Source organism: Neopelma chrysocephalum, unplaced genomic scaffold, assembly GCF_003984885.1.
Source record: "Neopelma chrysocephalum unplaced genomic scaffold, ASM398488v2 Primary Assembly neopelma1_43, whole genome shotgun sequence".
Classification (NCBI taxonomy): Eukaryota; Metazoa; Chordata; class Aves; order Passeriformes; family Pipridae; genus Neopelma; species Neopelma chrysocephalum.
Window position 1 is genome coordinate 10,111,020 of NW_020897702.1, and position 17,038 is coordinate 10,128,057.

Below are 17,038 nucleotides of genomic sequence, written 5' to 3' on the forward strand. Positions count from 1 at the left end.
ATTTACGAAGATGAAGTTGACCAATCTGATAGCCTTCTGCAATGAAAAGACAGTCTCTGTAGCTGGGGAGAGAGTAGTTGATGTTTTCTGTCTCAATTTCACCAAGACTTTCAACACTGTCTCGTATAACACCCTCATAGACACACAGATGATGTCATACTAGACAAGTGGACTGTGAGGTGGACTGTTAAAACTGTCTGACAGATTTGTAGTCAGCAGCACAAAGTCCTCTGATTTAGATACAAAACCCCCTTGTGTTTCACACACATTTATGACCAGGCAGTAGGGTCTATGGACTGGAATGTTTTTTTCAAACTGTGAAAAAAAAGAGTATTTAACTGTTATATCATCCTATAGGTGATTACTTAATAGCAAAAAAAAAAAAATTATATGGCACTATTTCCCTCAAACAAACAGAAATTTTTACCTTAATAACAAATAGTATCTCATTCTGTGCCATGATGTTAGTTGGAATCAAATGCTGGTAAGAGAATGATGTTGGCAAAGGAGCAGTCAAAAAACTATGAAAAGGAGAGAGAAATCACTGTTAAAGATAGTGAATGTTAGAAAGAAACCCTCTCCTCATTTTCAGTTCTTTTTAACTGCACTGGAGTACTCTGGAGAAGAGAACGGATGAAATAAGATTTGTCTCAGAGTTAACTGACAGACAAAGTGAAGGGGAGCTTAACAAATGAAAAAGAATTTATAGTCTGGATCTCTGAGCATGGTGTTGCCATCAAAATAATCTGCTTGTGGTGCTGGTTTACACAGATAAGCATGTCAGTGGCTGCAACACTATCCTGCCTAAGCAAGGAGCTCCATAGGGAAAATCCAAGCCTTTCTCTCTGCTTTCCCACACAATGAATCACAACTTATTCAATCTCTTATAATTTCACTTCCTCAGCGCTTTTCCCAGGCAGTGACTGGAGCTCCTCTAAGTAGCCAAGGGATGAGCTGGCCAGTACTGTGGAGCAGGAGACTGGGCACTAGCCCTGTATGTAGAGCCATCAACACACAAAGGGTTTATCTTTCCTTATTTTTCCCCTTGGAAACTTCATAGTGAGCCATGTATTTCCTGTGCTGGTGCTCCTATTAGAAACTGCTAACGTATCAGGAAAAAACCTATCATTTCCACCCCTCTGCCCTTTTCCATTTTCTATCTTTGGCTTGATGCTTGGACCGTAAGTATTTCTGGAGAGAGGTGGTCTTTTTCTTCTGTATGTGTATGGCACTTATTCAATATTCATTAGTTTAAGCAGCTTTTTTCATGAAAAATTGCAGAAACTTTGTAACCTGGATGCTGCCCTTGGGTCTCTTGTTCACTTTTAGATTGCCTCTGAACTCAAGCAGCAGCCAGACTACATCCTCTGGCTTGTTTTGTAGGCATAATCTCGCTGTTGACAGCCGTTCTTCTCCAGATGGCAAAATCCACATCCAAGTGCACAACTTTTCATATTGGGGATTTATTTTGGGGATTTCATTTCTTTTCTACAATTTTGAAATGCTACACAGAGCTAACTAGCAGCCTGCCCTGTTTGAGATCTGGCAGAAAGTGCTGCAGAATTTCCACGCTGATTCAAGTGGCACAATCACTCATTTGTCATACTGCCAGTTGGAGAAGTTGTTTATAACTCAGCAAATTCAGGTGGTTTCCATCTTATACTATTTTCCATAAGATTTCATACCTGATTTTAATTTCTTTTTAAAATTGTCTTATTGCAATATCTCATACTTTTTGAAGTGACCTTTGCTTGCTCAAGGAAGAGCAATTATTTCTGAGAAACATGTAAATCTCTGGATTGTCTTGATGCTGCTTTTTGGCTTCAACTGCTGACACTCTCAACTTATTATTTTTTTTTAGTGTTTAGAAGTTGTCAATAATATTCTAGAAATCAAAATTCATACTGCAAACAGAAACTGTTACATTTTTGATGGTGCAGGTTGTAGCTAACAGATTCTAAATAATTATCAAGAAACAATTTTTTCACAAGCTCTATCTTAACAGCACATATTAACCTCTGCAATTTCACCTAAAAATGCCGAAGTGACTTACTAAAAAATTCCTCCAGTTTAATCGGAAAGAAAACATAACCCCCTATCTAGTTTATACATTCTTAGATGGTTTTTATTCCAACAGATTTAGCTGTATGAGGATTGAACGGAGAAAAGCAACGGGTTTCAGAGATTTCTCTGTCCATTGAGTCTTGAAAATTGAAGTAATTACATAAGGATAGTTTAAAAATTAATGGAAAACTGCTAAGTAAAATTTTTAGGAAAGGTTATCTCCACAGCAACACTTGGCCACTGGGTTTTAGTTATTTTTTTAGTTATTTAGACAAGCAGTTTTTCAGGAAATGTTAGAAATTATTAGTCTCCTATTTCTGTTATTAGCCTCCTATTTACTGTTCTGCTCTCCTGCCATTTTTAGATAGACTTCAGAAATAGGTTACAGAAATAAAGACAAAAAAATACTATAATTTCTCTGTGGAAGACTCCTCAGTTGCAGACACCTCAGAGGAGCAGTGCAGGAGGTATTTCTGCAGCCTGCACAATATCTGTGCTGGGGATAGACTGCAAAATAAATACCCACTCCCTATACCAGCACTAGTGCTGCATCCATGTTTAGCTGGATATAAGTTGGCGTTCTCACTGAATGTACTCTTTCCAAAGCAATTGTCATTGACATAAACGAAATTGCATTCTTGAAGTAATTCTCTGAGCTGTCACCAATGCAGCATTGCGCAAAACAAAAGCCATAACATCGCTTCTTAAAATACCAATGGTGATATAGTAACCTTACATCCATTTCTCAAACTGGTTTTGAGGGTTTTTTTTATAATGGATAGTATGACATGATAAATTTTAATGTACTGAAAACCACTTACACACTTTCATTTAGAATTAATTTTGAAATTACAGTTTTCCCAAGTGGTTGCTGTTGTTAAGGCTTTTACACATTTAACATGCTGTGCAAGCTCTTAATTGTTAATTGCACAGAAAAGAAGGCATCACCTTATTTAGGTAAGTCACTATTAAACTTTTTTACCCAGGAGGCTGGATGGAGACTCCTGAAACCAAAAACATCAGCGTTCACCAAAAAGCAGACAAGTGCCTCCAAGAAATGAGAGGGGCCTTTGCTCAAAACACACATTGCATGTTAATGTGGTTAGAAACTGAGCTGCATGAAAATGGCAGAGTAACTTGGGAGGCTGATTGACAGCTGAGTGCCAAGTGAGGGTGTGTGATTTTAGGGTAAGGAGTGATAGATGGGGAATGGGAAATACTCAGAAGAAACTCCCAGATGTTGCTTGAACCCTGTGAAAACACAACTTGGAGCATCTCTTTGGAAAATTGATCAAGTTGTATGAAAGAAGTCTTATTGTACTCATTCAGCCCCAAATACCAATAACTCAGGCCAAGTAATTAACCTTCCACTGTATCTGTGAGGAAAGCAGACAGCAAGTTACAGCCACTGTTCTCATGATGGACACCACAGATTACAGCATTTAAAGCCCAACACAGCACTTAGGCCCCCTAGTGCTGAGAACCAATAGACTCTATTTAATCATATGTGTCCTTAACCAAAGACACTCATGTATTCAGCACTGCTGAACATAAGGGCATGTCACTTACATCTCAAGCACATGGTTAAAACCTTCCTCCTCTCTGAAGTTTGTGCCTCAGCACCAAGAAAAAAACCCAAAATCCACTGCCAGAAAAGTACCTTGTAGTTCTGGTGTACAATGACTAACAGTTAAAGGATGTGTTAATCCCTCAGCTTCACTTGTAGCTGGTCGTTTCCCATAAGCCACAGAGCAGGTTGGGGGCACAGCAGTCACCACCTACTCCTGGGCTCAGCAGGTACACGGACTATCTTCCCAGTAAGGAGCGTCCCCAGCTCTTGAATTCAGGTGCTATTTGTGTTGCCCATGTAGAACATAAGACACCAACTCATCCCACACTAACTGTGTGGCTTTAGCATGAACCCTCTTCTCCACTGGTATTCCTTTTGCGACATGAGAAGATGTAAGTTATGAGGTAAGAGGCAGGGACATCTCACCATTGCTTTGTGATGAAATAAAAGCTGGGCTTTAAAAATGGGCCTTTTTGCCATAAGGGGACCTGCACAAGATAAATGAAGTAATGATGAGTGGCTGTGATTGAGACTGTTCCACACAGAGGAATTGAAGGTCTCAGGAGGAAGACCGTCAGCTGAAAAGACGTGTTCCTGGGGAGGTGAAGAGGAGACTGCTGTGCCCTAGAGAAGTGGGAGCCACCTCTGAGACCTGATTCTTTTGCAGAGTGAGATCATCTCAGCCTGCCCTTACTTCACATGCCCTGTCCTCTGCTACTCAATGTCCCCCTCCTGGGTATCAGCACTGGAGCCAGTTAAGGGATGGGTAGGTCAGTTAAGGGAACTGAGCCAGATGAAAACCGAGTCCTCAAAAGCCCACAGATTTCTCTAGAGGACACCTACACAACATATGCTTTCTGTTTGATTTAATCTTGTGTTGTGTATCTTTTAGGGGCAGCATCTCATTGCACTTACATTCTTTTGAATTACGACAAATACAATCTTTGCTTGATGAATTGCATTAGTGAAAAGGGGACAGTAGGGCAAGCATCTGAATCATGAATATGATGAAGGAGGCCTTTTTTTTACAGCACAGAGGCAAACTGGATGAACATTTATTGATTTAGCTTTATTTATTATTTTGCAATAGACCAAGGTACAGGGCTTGCTCTAAATACCTAATACAGAAAATGTTTACTTTAAATTTAAGCAGGTTTTTTGAACAGTTTACACTGAAAACACCCCCACATCTGTTTCTTGCACTGATAGAAGTTTTATTTTAAAAAGTTTTAAGCATTCTTTTCAGAAAGTTTATCAAAGCTCTTTCCCTGACTAAGTGAAACAAAATCATAAACATATATATAAGCAGCAATGTTCTCATTTGCATTTAAATAAACATTATAAACACATCTTAAATAGTAGCGATTCTCAGAATTTGTACATGGCTTCTAGTTGTAAAAGCTATGCTCCGCTTAGCTTAAATAGTTATTTTCTATGGATCATTAGATTTGCAATAGACATCCTGTATTTCTACCCTCAAATCAAGGCCAGCCTTGAAAACATCAGGCAGGGTGCGGATTTTGAATGGGATCAGTATTTCAAGAATACTGGGCCAAACTATAAGCTGGTTTTAATCTGCAAAGTTCTGTTATCTTTAGTGGAATTAAACTGATTTGGGCCTGCTACAGTGTGGCTCACAGCATTTATTTATCTAAGAAAGAAAATAAAACCTGTCAGGTTTACAGCAAGCACTGAGACAAGGGGAACAGCCCTCAAGAACAAAGCAGAATGTCTGACTGCACCACAAAATGGTGAATATTAAATGGTACATGATGGCATGGAGACAATGAGAATATAAAGCATTTAAACTGGTGCTTTGACCGTTATTTAGCTGTTATTATTTAACTAAAGATATGAAGATTTTTTTAAGAAGTGAAATGAGTAGCATTGGAAATTATTTTATAGTCACAGCACAGACATCTACAACCGCTAACTCAACCGTTTAGCAAACTCAAGGTAACAGCTCAGCTCGTGAGTGGTCTTCTATGGGCTGATAGAAATAGGCTGGTGGATTTTGACATAATTGTACTTGCACAGAAGATCTGACTTGATAGTAAATTTGAAACACAAAGTTAAATACAGCACACAAAAGACCTATCCAGAGGTTCAGTGAGTGGATACAGCCTCTGCTCTTCCTAGGCATAGCTCCAGATCCTCGGGAAATCAGAACTCAGTACTCCCACTGGGAGCCTCTGAGCTGGAAATACCTTAGTGGCAGAGAGGTCTGTCCGTACACCTCCCTTTGTTGATCCAGGGTAAATCAGTCTCATTTACATCCATCAAAATTTGCAAGCTGTGTGGCAATAGCACCACAAATGTGTTCTCCTGCAAGATTTGAAATAATAACTACATTATAGAGACAATTTAAGGGTAAATTTATATTGGCATTTAGGATCATTTTAAAGGCTGTTCAGCCCAGGCTGATTTATGCAAATAGTTCTTATTCCTTTATCATATGCTGTAAGTTGTTTCAAATTTAAGAATAAAATATATTACACTGAAGTAATGAAAGCTGGAGAAGACAACTGTTCTGTTCAAACTGAAAGGACACAATTTTTTAAACAAAATAAAATCATGGATAAAAAACATAAATCAAAAAGTAATCATATATATGGAATATTATATACAGAATAGAGAAGAGAAGAGAAACTGGGAAAGGCTTTTTTCCAGAAAGCATTCTGAAACACTATTTGAGCTTCTCTAACATTTCTATGATTATATCTGACATAGGGAGAGGATAAGCCTGTGCGAGTCCAAAACAAAAACTAAAGCAGAAGTGTTGGTTCAGTTTTAAAATTGTTTCCCCTTTTTGCAACTGCTGAGACAAGTCACAGAGAGGGTAAAAAAAGAAGCTGATAAGTGAACTCTGCTGTCTGAATCTTTTCTGGAGATTTTCTGTGCCTGGAACCAGAGGAGAAAATCTCATTTGCTCCCATATAGTACTGCAGCTCACACACATGGGTCTGACTCTTTCCTGGTCCATCTTTCAATCAGTGACTACAGAACAATTACCTGGATGCATCAATTGCAAACTCTCCTGCTTGTTTCACATCACTCTGCCTGCTCTAATTCTCTCTGTTGCATTCAACCACAGGCTAACCTGGATGCTGATCCTGTAAATGTAGGACAGTAAGGCATTTGCAAAAATGGTCCACCATCATTGCCAACCCAAGCTCTTGATCCCACATGCATATCAAGTTTTCCAGGTGTTTCTGCCTGCCTGGCTGTAGCACTGCTCAGTGATCACACAAATCCCAGCTGCCTTCAGGTATAGGTAGGTAAGCCAGCTGTCATTGCTAACAGAGAAGCAGGGGTAGACACCATTTTTGTGTGATTCCATCTAACGACCTCCTCAGTTCCAGTGAGAGCTGGGCTATGCTGCTGCATATCCAGCTCAGTCCTCATCCAGCGACTGCCAGTGCCCCACCCCTGAAATAGGGGGAGAAGATCTGAAGGTAGAGTAGTGTCTTTACATTAGACATATAGCAGAATAGAGGGAGGGAAGCAAAGGGTATTCTCTTGATCTCGCCTTCCCCGGATGGCAATGATGTATTTTCTAGCAGAGCCAGTGCATTCTCATTATTTTGCTTTCATCAAAAATTGAATTTTGCCTCCATTGCTGTAGAGACCTTGAGACATTGCAAGGAGTCTGAGGTCTGTTTCTCTCTAGCTGCCACCACGCATCATGGTCTCTGCATAATACACTGCTCAGCTCTTACCAGAGTTCAGTAAAGACAGAGCTTATTACATTTTCCTTCCTTGGTCAGACATAACATTAAGAATTTTAAAAAAAGACATAATACCAAATTAACATAATTCAGAATTTCAAAACCATCATCCCATTGACTGAAACAGTTAATGAGATTTAGCAGGTGCCCAATGTACCTTGGGATGTTCTGTGTCTGTTGCCCTTATTTCTCAAATGGTTGCAGGCATAAAAAGTCTAGGGTCTCTGCCTGCTGGGCTTTGTCACCTACAATGCTAGAATTCCAGCTCATACATTGCCCTGTTGTCCATCCTGCAGGCATGCGAAGACTCTGCTTCTTCTTTCACAGCTTATGTCCATGTGGGCTCAAAATTTCTGCTATTGAGAATGCTATTTAAAGGTTTCTGGGTTGTAGATTTCCTTCACAGGTTCATACATCTGGCTTTTAGACATGGCAGTTCCTGAGATCTTTTCGAAGCTGCCCCACAATATTTAAAATCTATCAAAACTGGCTGGTAATTTAAAACTTCAAAAATATTTTTCTAGATTGCTTCATGTTATTCCCACAATCACAATCTTTTTTATTTCTTATGCTTCCATGCAGATCTTACATATTTAGTGGAAGAGAAGAAGCAAACCAGTTTTATGTCAAGTTTAAGTGCTGCTTTGATTACATCTTTGTTCATTGTCCAATACAAGTCAGTTGCCAGAAGGTCAATATCCTTATATACATAATTCTCTATCGCAGATGACATAATAAGTACCTTGGACCTCATAATTCTGTTGAATGGACAAAGATTGAAGAGAAGCAAAGTCTCAGCTTATATTTATTGGAAAATGTGTTCAAATATATTGAAATATTTATATTTCTCTCATGAGGAAATGATAGACAACTTATTATGCAATGCAGAAAATAATAAAATTATTATTTTACTTTTTATGCATAATTAAGCTAGTCACTGTTTCTGTTCCTGTGCTGTACAACATAAATCATTGATAAGCAATTACAATATAAAACAATCTTTTGAAAGCATTAAACTAACATAAAACTATTCACTTGTCACATTAAATGAACATTTATCCAATTCCTACAGCTTAGCAGTGTGGCCTCCAGCTATCTACTTGATACCTATGAGAAATTATTCTATCCTGACAAACTTCTAAATATCTTAAGACTAAAAATTACACTTTATGCACCCCTTATATGAAATGATCTCATCAAAAGTTGCTGTTGCAATCAGAGTGTTCACATATACCTTGGGAAACAAGTGCTCTTTCTTGACTTGCTGCACTGTTGGGCTACCTATTTTTTGAAGTCTTTTGGTGGGGTATCTGGTTTTTTGCAGTCTTTTGGCTAGTATCTACCATCTCAATGAGGAGGCATAACTACCTTGTGTGTGATTTCACCATTTCCATCAAACTGATAATTTGAACATTTTTGTCTGAATTGACTCGACGCCAGGCTGGAAGGTCCAAAGAAGAAGCAGAGCCACAGTGCACCACAGAGGGCTCCCAGTGGCTGTGTAGTTGGCTCTTTGGCTCTACCTGCACTGTTAAAGGTAAAGAAAGCAGTATCCATGCAGGCATAGTATACAGTTAAACTCTATTCTGCTGGTGGTAAGTATGTGTGGATGCACTCAGGAACCTTCACAGTGGATTATGCTGATTTCTGCTTGAACATTAAGCTACTAAAGCCTCCAAAATCCATTGATGTCTTTCCAAAACCCATAAACACAACTGGAATAACAATTTTTCAGAATTTTTTCATCTCTTTAAAAGCTTGAATCCAAGGGCTCTGAGGCACTAAACAAATCAAACTACTGGATAATAGAAACGTATCACCCCATTTTACATGAGAGGAAGCAAATGCACTGATGGCTTGATGCAGTTCCCATGTGAAGAGGAAAACAATTCCAGTCAGACCCATGTGGCATAAATCCATACACCTTCCTCATCTCATTATAATCTCAGGTCCTGCCTCAGAAAGATAAATTACATATGTTTATTGAACTAAAGTAGCAACATAACCCTACTGTAACTATGCTGCTCAAAAAGAGTGGGTATCATGTCTATAAGAACCTGGGTGACTGTACTTCTGCCTGAAAACAGTGTCACAGGGTAGCTTGAGGCGGTCTAACTGGATGCACCTTCCCCAGCTCTATAAGTAGCACACAGCAGTGTGAGATCCAAGGACTGTGTAGCAGAAAAGAGGAAGTAACCTGGTAAGTAAAATGTGGATTTATCAGGAAAAACAGAAGGGGCTTTAGATTGAAGAAAAGGAAAGTGTATCAGCAGAAAAAAGGAACAGAGAAAGAGAAAAGGGAAATTATAAAAGGGGGGTGTGGAATATCCAGATTTGCACTGGATTCGCAATGGAATTCCATTGCTCAGAACGGCTTTGTAGACAAGAGAAGGACAATCTCCACTGCAAGACCGACTCAGACAGGGTCCTCCATAGAGAGAATAAATCATTATTTGTAAGGAATTAGCTTGTGTGAACCTCTGAGACGGCAAGGCCATGGGAAAAGCAACAGTGTCTTTGATGTGCTAAAGCTGGCTGATAAACAGGAGGTTGGCATTAACAAAACAAAGGCAACTGAAGAGCCACCTGTGTAAACAATGGGAGTTAAGATGATATCACCACTTAACTAAGTACCAATAATGAGCTTAATCCCTGCAATATGTATGAACCCATTATAGAGTGTATATTAGGCTGTTGTCAATCTACAATAAATGAAGTTCGCTGATTCTCATATTGAGGGTTTCTTTCTTCCCGCGTCGCGACAAATATGGTGCCCGTGGACAGGGACCAAGGGGGGTCCCTAGAGATCAAGCCGGATCTCTGGGCAGGAGTCAAGTCGGGCTCCCGGGAACCAAGTCGGGTTCTCGCAGCCGCGGTCGGACGTAGTAGTTTCAGTCGGTCTTGCTGTGCAGCACAAGAAGGCGAAAGAGTTGGACGAAAAGAGCTCAAGTTGCCACCACCGAACGCCTCTTTTTCGGGGATTTTGGACGGCGAAAGAGTTAAGCTCCGCGCCCCAGGTAGCGAAAAGAGCTCAAACTTGCCGCCGCTGAACGCCTCTTTTTCGGGGATTTTGGACGGCGAAAGAGTTAAGCTCCGCGCTTCCGGCAACGAAAGAGTTGGACTCAGCGCCCGGGACGACTCCTGAAGAAGGGGGCCCGCCGACAAATGCCGCAAGAAGTCTCGTGGAAAGGGCTGCACAAAGCGTGGTAACACGTTTTTAGGTATAGAGAGATAGGCGGTGCTATCATTACTCCAATGCTTTTCAGAAAAGCGAGGAGTTTAGGGTATAGACTTTAAAAAGGAACTAACAGGTGCCTGGACAAACAGAGACTCCGATTTCGCCGTTCTGAGGGACGTAGGGCGAACAGAAAGAGCCGAGAGAAACAGACGATAGACGAGACATTGCCCCCGGCGTCAAGAATTTAAAGCTGTGTGCAGAACCGCAATACAAGCGGAATCTCACCCTGGTCAGGTGAGCGGCTGAAGGGGGGCATGGGGTCCGCTCTTTCATAAGAAGAAGAGGCGTGCGAACGCTCCTCTGTTTAATTCTCTCTGAGAGAGATTCTAATTATGACGAAAAAGCCCTCAAAGGGTTATTAATCCCCACTGTTCAAGCTGCCTTTGAGGTGTCCATACGGGATGCTATAAGGGACCAGTTAGGGGAAGAGATCAAAGTGCTGCATTAGCGAGCAGCGAAACTGAAAGCAAAGAAAGCGAGTCAGTTTTTCAACTTTTATTCATTATCTCAATAATCGTGCTACCGACAAATTTCAAAGTGCAGGCTTCTGCCCGATCGTCAGCCGGCGGCCCCAGCAGCAGTTTGTCTTTAGCCCTAAACAGTTTTAGCTCTATGCAGGACGCCAGAGAGGCCACTGCCAGCTGTGCCTCCCCCCGCGGCGAGCTTTCCGCCGCCCCCGCTGCCGTTTTTCCCGTCGCTGCTTCTAAAGCTGCTGCCCTGTTGCCGCCTGGAGCCGTACCCGGCCCCGATGTACTGCCGCATGGAGCCAGTCCTCCCACCTCTCCTGTGCCGGCGCCGCCGTGACTTGCCTTGCCTGCCCGGCCGTGCCCGCCGCCGCCTGCCCGTTCGCGAAAGCAATTCTCGCTGCCGCGACCCCACCTCCACCAAGCCCAGCAAGAGACAACTTCGGTAGGAACGGGAGGAGGGGAAAAAAGCCGCGAGCGGGCCCGCACCATCGCGCTGCTGCCGCTGCCTGCTCCCTGCGTCACTGAGTCTGACATCGAACTATGAGAGCAGACAGAGAGACTTAAAAAATCAAGTACAGCTGCCAGAAAACTTTTGCGGACATCTGTGGCAAATCCGAAGTTAAAGTGACGGGGCTCTCTGCAACTCCTCTGCCATTGCCAGCCCTAAGTTTTTACACACAGGTGTTTTCTAGCTATCTGCATGATGGGTGAAGCCTTGGAAAGAAGCTGGTTCTTCGGAACAAGGTTGATGTTATTCCTGCAGGTGACTGTGACACCACCAGAAGCTGTTGTAGCTAACAGTTGTTTTAATATTATTAGAACACAGTTTATTGAACACAAATTTTTAGTATTTTTAAAGCACATAATTATAGATGGTAAGAATTTAAGTATAATGTGTTGTGTGTAGTTAAGAAACTCTAGCATTATAAAGTACTAAAGAATTATTATAATTTCTTAGGTTTGTGGAATGCAGTGACATGGAACACAGAAGTATGCTTGTATGAAATGTGTTTGGGTGCTGGTGGCCACCGTGTGGATGTGGGTGAATGGAAGTGTATACATGTGTGGGTGAATATGAATAAGTGTATATATATGAACACAAATTCACAAACACCTTTTGGTGAACAGATCACACAAAGCAGGTTACAGTCTATTTTTGGTTCAATGTCACAATGGGTTTGAGTCTTGTTAAGAAAGGTTTACGATGGTTTTTGCTAATAAGATTTTTGTGGTGCCAAATAAAAACAAAACAAACAAAAAAAAAACGGGGAAATGTAAGGAATTAGCTTGTGTGAACCTCTGAGACGGCAAGGCCATGGGAGAAGCAACAGTGTCTTTGATGTGCTAAAGCTGGCTGATAAACAGGAGGTTGGCATTAACAAAACAAAGGCAACTGAAGAGCCACCTGTGTAAACAATGGAAGGGAGTTAAGATGATATCACCACTTAACTAAGTACCAATAATGAGCTTAATCCCTGCAATATGTATGAATCCATTATAGAGTGTATATTAGGCTGTTGTTAATCTACAATAAATGAAGTTCGCTGATTCTCATATTGAGGGTTTCTTTCTTCCCGCGTCGCGACAATTATTCATTCATAACCCATAGAGAGTGTTCATTCATAGAAGGAAATTAAACTGGAAGGGGTAAAAGAATATGAACAGGAGGAGGAGAGTGCTGGAAGAGTGTGCTGTGCCTATAAAGGACTTGTGAACTGGTTTGGGATGTAACCAGCATCACATGAGACCTTAGCCTGCAGAAGATAAAAATATCCTGGCCAAGAACTTGCTGGTTAAGCAGGAAAGCCTGGCAAACAGAGGCCATATACCCTAAGCACAACTGAATTATCTTTTTGTTCGTACATACGCTCACATTTAATTAAGTTATGATATTGTCAAGCCTTTGGCACACTGCCTGTTGTATAAACATTACTGGCACAGATATTCTGTAATTCTATTACAGAGTTATTAATTCAAATGAAGGAGCAGGAAGGCATGAAACCAGCTGGAATTTTCAACTGAAACCCACCTCTGGTTCAGACAGAGAGACACAACATGCCAAGGTGGCAATGACATCTCCACTCACAGGAGCCACCCAAGGTCTCTGCTCATCTCTTTAGTGCATCAGCAGACAAACATCCAAGTCTTTCTTGTATCAGCATAGTGACTCCGGGTGATCTCCCACATACAACAACAACATCATTTGAGCTTGAAGGAGCTGCTGTTGGATTATTAGGTTTGTCATTGTTGGGATTCAATTATTCCTGCATTATTTATGTAAGAGTAATGCAAAGAGGCTCCAGCTGGGACTGAGCCTCCATTTTACTAAGTACTGGGAGACAGTTTCTTTCTCAAAAAGGGCTTGCAGTTTCAGTTGATGATATGCAGACAGAGGGGAAACAGGGGCATCAAGATGTGATTTTATTATGATTGCATAGAAATACAGCCAGCAGGATGAGACTAATTCTAAATGACACTTTAATATTAGCTGGCATCCAGTTAAAACATAACCACATGCACTTCCTTGATTAAAATAGAAGGAAGGCTATTTTAGACCTACAAAATAAACAGAAAGTCCTATATAATAATGACAAGAAAATCTATTTAGAGATACAGAAACGTTGCGCTTTGGAAGCTAGAGGAATGGAGAAAAATATTTTACCACCAGAATTGGAAGACTTCTTAATTTTTACTTCCCCAATGTGCCATTGTCCTGTACTGTTTGTAATTGAAAGTGCATGCTTTGCTTTATGTTAAGGAAAAGCCGACAGACTGGAGTCTTATCTTAGAATCTATAAATCTTATAATAATAGTTTTCGCCACAAATACCACACTATAAACTGCTTGATATAGAATTGGATTTTATCTGCCCTTGTACTTACCTCTAGAATTAAAGCTTCCTCCTCCAAAATCTTGTTTGATGCCAGCTCAGGTGCTAGACTGGTTTGCAGTGCTTGGCCCGACTCACACTTCTTACCAATTCCTTGAATTATCAGAGCTCTCAGAGACCTGAAGCCCGGGGGGGGGAAGACCTGCACACTGTAATGGACAAATATCTAACTCAGTGTCTTATGGTAGAAATTGGATTCCCTAGAGCTGGGGAATCATCTCTAGCAGGCATATAAAAGCTAGCATCCTCGGCACCTCAGGATGGAAGAATCCAAAGGAGTTTTGATTCAGCTTTTGTTAACATTTATGCTCTTTATCATTCTCTTACCAATAATGTTATTTTACAGACATCAAGAGTAATTTTGTCTAAGTCCTACAGGACCTGTACTGCCTGGAGAAGATGTTGGCAGCATTTCTGATATTGTGCTTTATACCGAGACCATGAAACCATCTCTTCAAAGCAGAACACAGTAGTTATTTGACTCCAATGTGCCTAGATGTTCTAATTAACAAGTGATTGGCGGAGAGATAGACAACAGGTTAGCAAAGGCGTATAGTGCCTTCAGAAAGCTTCATAAAAGAGTCTGGCGAAATAAACACCGGAAGAAAAGTACAAAGATCAGTGTTTACAGAGCCATAGTGCTGTCTACTCTTTTATATGGCTCCGAATCATGGGTCATCTACCACCACCACCTTTAACCAAAGCAGTGTCACACTGAACAACCAAGTAACAACCGGCTGTTCACACAGTAGCAGGTTTTGGGTGAAGCACTGCCCTGTCATGCCCTTGCTTCTGTTGATGAGTTTTTATGAAAACCTCTGAGACTCATGGGCAAGTGGCTGACCTGTATATAAATTTAGGGGCAGGCTAAGTTCCTGCTTTCTGTCTCTCATCACAGATTCACATGGATTAAGTGTGTGTAACTGGCTACTTTAGTCAACTTCAGCCTATTTCAAAATTAAAGGAAAGCAATTTTTCATGCTTATGTTTTCTATACAGAGTGGAGCAAGCCAAACTATCTGTATTCTGGAGGATAATGAAGCACGTATTAGGACGTCTAGACACCTGGAGAACTAGCCAGCAGTTAAGGAGGACAGGCTCTTTCAATTCTGAACCAAGAACCACTTATCTTCTTTGTAAAATGCAGTACTATAATCTTGTAAAGCTCCAACAAAGAGGCAGTCTATGCTGACTTGTATAACTATCTTTTCCTTTCTATCTTCTTTGCAGATCATTGCTTTATTGCAGTGTCTTGGGTCAAGATGGTTGTTTAAAGTTGAGCTGTTTTTTAGAACAATGAACCAAGGCTGGAAACATTAAGCTACTGCGACAAGGGAAACTCACAAAATAGTTGGGAAATCTTAACAGGGACTCTGAAGTGTATAATATGGATACTACTATTTAACCTTGAGGTGAAAAAAAGAAACCAAGTTAAACGGATTGATATAATTTCAGCTGCTTTGAGACTTTAGAACAAAGCAGAACTAACTTCTCTCTGTGAGTTAAAAGTTGGGATTAACACACTTTGCCTTTTACATTTACTACTTATTATTTGCAGTACAACGTTAAAGTCTTAACATATAACTCCCATATTCATATTTTTCCTTTAATTTACTAGGGTTTGGTAATAGAACCAAAACATTTCCTTCTCAGCTCAGCATCACCAACCTGCCAGCAGGAATTTTCATCACACTGGGACTAGCCCCACTGAAAGCTGTTGCAGCAAAAGGAACCTCAGATGTGTTACAGGTCCTGTGGTACTGAAGGCACAGAACAAGGCACACCAAAACACACAGAAAACAGGATGACATTGATGCACCGGCTAATTCAGGTGTTTTAACAAAAAAGGCAAGTTTGCAATGAAAATCTCAGTGCCCTTACTGAATATCTCACTAGACTTAAATGCCTGAATAAGTTTATGAGGTAAATACCAAATTCAAAGTGAGACATTTGTACATCTACAACACTGAAAGCCTAAAAACACAGATCTGAGATAAACCCTCAACCAAACTCTTTAGAGCTTTGTCATTCATAAGAACATTACTATTTACCAAAGCTCCATCTGTCTTTCCAAGTTCTGGCACTGCCTATAGGTCTGGAATTGCATCTGTTGGGAGTCTTGGTGTTAGCTTTCTGCCCAAAGCCTGCTCCAGATGTCAACAGGCACCCCTAAATCCCTAGGATGTATCTAAAAAGGAAGTTTGGCCAACCTTTTAAGTACTCTACATGTTGGAGAACAAAAGATGCATTTCAACTGAAATACCCATTTTCTTACTGTTTACATCACTGTGCAAGTAAAAGTTCTTTTTCTGTGAGAAGTTCCTACTACAACCTAAAAAACCTTTGTGTTCTACGTCATAATTAAAAAACAAATCTTCAGATATTTCCTTACACGTGTAAGCAACACTGTGCAGCATTGTAACCTTGTACTTGAAAATGTGTATCTTCCTACGAGCATTAAGCTTCACACTACTGCAATTTCGACCAAATGATGAGACACTCACTCCAACATAGAATTCTGTCAGAGTTGCACATTAATCAATTAAAATTGTAGAAGGAACCAAGGAGTGGACAGCTGATCCAGACCTCTGAATCATGATTCATCCAAAGGCTGTTATTAAGAGTATACAGTTTTCTGGTCCCATGAATTGTTTCCAAAATAGCAAAGGACTGCAAGACAAGTGTTTCAGTAATCTCACCTATGTCTGGATCTAAATAACAGCAAGATAAAAAAAATAACCACAAACAGACAACACAAACACAAAATAACCCACTTTTTATTTCACTAAAGAAATTATACTCAATCTTAGAAGAAACAGGATTCATATTTAGCATCTGGCCATTAAAAACTGCATGTACACCACAAGAAAATAATATATTACAAAAAGTGACTTTTTGAAGAAAAAACAAAACACTTTTAAATTGTTTTCTCTCTTGAGAATTCAGAATTTATTTTCATGCTTATGTTTTCTATACAGAGTGGAGCAAGCCAAACTATCTGTATTCTGGAGGATAATGAAGCACATATTAGGATGTCTAGACACCTGGAGAACTAGCCAGCAGTTAAGGAGGACAGGCTCT

The 17,038-nt window shown here is 40.5% G+C and overlaps 1 protein-coding gene across 1 annotated transcript in view; it reads right to left on the minus strand.

Moving 5' to 3' along the window:
• Window positions 1-15,132: 15,132 nt before the first annotated feature.
• AASDHPPT (aminoadipate-semialdehyde dehydrogenase-phosphopantetheinyl transferase) overlaps window positions 15,133-17,038 on the minus strand; it is a 27,097-nt gene continuing 25,191 nt past the window's right edge. The window contains exon 7 of the mRNA XM_027677317.1: window positions 15,133-15,244. The gene's annotated coding sequence lies outside the window, so the exon portion shown is untranslated. The remainder of the gene's footprint in view (window positions 15,245-17,038) is intronic.